The following is a 635-nucleotide window of genomic DNA, read 5'->3' on the forward strand; positions in this document are numbered from 1 at the left end:
TAATATGCAAGTGCTATATTAGTATATTATTATTGTGTTATATTTAAATTTCACAAAGAAATATGCAGCATTTTGCCCATCCAAGCAATAAAGGACACATTTAATTTATAATTTGTCTTAAATCTCATTTTGTAAAAAATAAAAAAATTAAAAAAAAATTGTGAATCGAATTGAATCGTGAAGTCAAAATCGTGAATCGAATCGTGAGTTGAGTGAATCGTTACATCCCTAAAGATTAGTATTATTATTAATTATTATTATTATTAATTTAACTGAAATATTATATGACAATTAAGAACATTGGGATGTAACGATTAACCATGAGCTGGTTGAAAATCGATTCAAATATGTGACGATTCAAATCGGTTGAGATGCTAAACAAATCGCGATTCATTTAGGTGTAGGAGTTTATATGAATGTATGTCTGAGGGGAACTAACGGTCTTTAGAAAAGATTAGATGTTATTTTTTCTTTTCATCTTGCCTCTGTATAACGCATATTAAAGTTCATAAGTTCAGCGCTGCTTTGTTTACAGCGGAAACCAAGGAAAGGGTTTAAGCGCCACCTGCTGGCAGAGAGTGAATCTGCGTCTCATTCAGCTCGTCTGCTGTTTCTGTTTCATGCAGATATTTTTA

General features: G+C 31.2%; 1 protein-coding gene across 1 annotated transcript in view; it reads right to left on the bottom strand.

Annotated features, from left to right (window-relative positions):
- Window positions 1-635, bottom strand: part of LOC107753127 (E1A-binding protein p400-like) — a 63,546-nt gene that overhangs the window by 51,160 nt on the left and 11,751 nt on the right. The gene's annotated exons all lie outside the window — the stretch shown is intronic.

This window comes from Sinocyclocheilus rhinocerous, unplaced genomic scaffold, assembly GCF_001515625.1.
Source record: "Sinocyclocheilus rhinocerous isolate Xijiao unplaced genomic scaffold, SAMN03320098_v1.1 scaffold20, whole genome shotgun sequence".
Lineage (NCBI taxonomy): Eukaryota > Metazoa > Chordata > Actinopteri > Cypriniformes > Cyprinidae > Sinocyclocheilus > Sinocyclocheilus rhinocerous.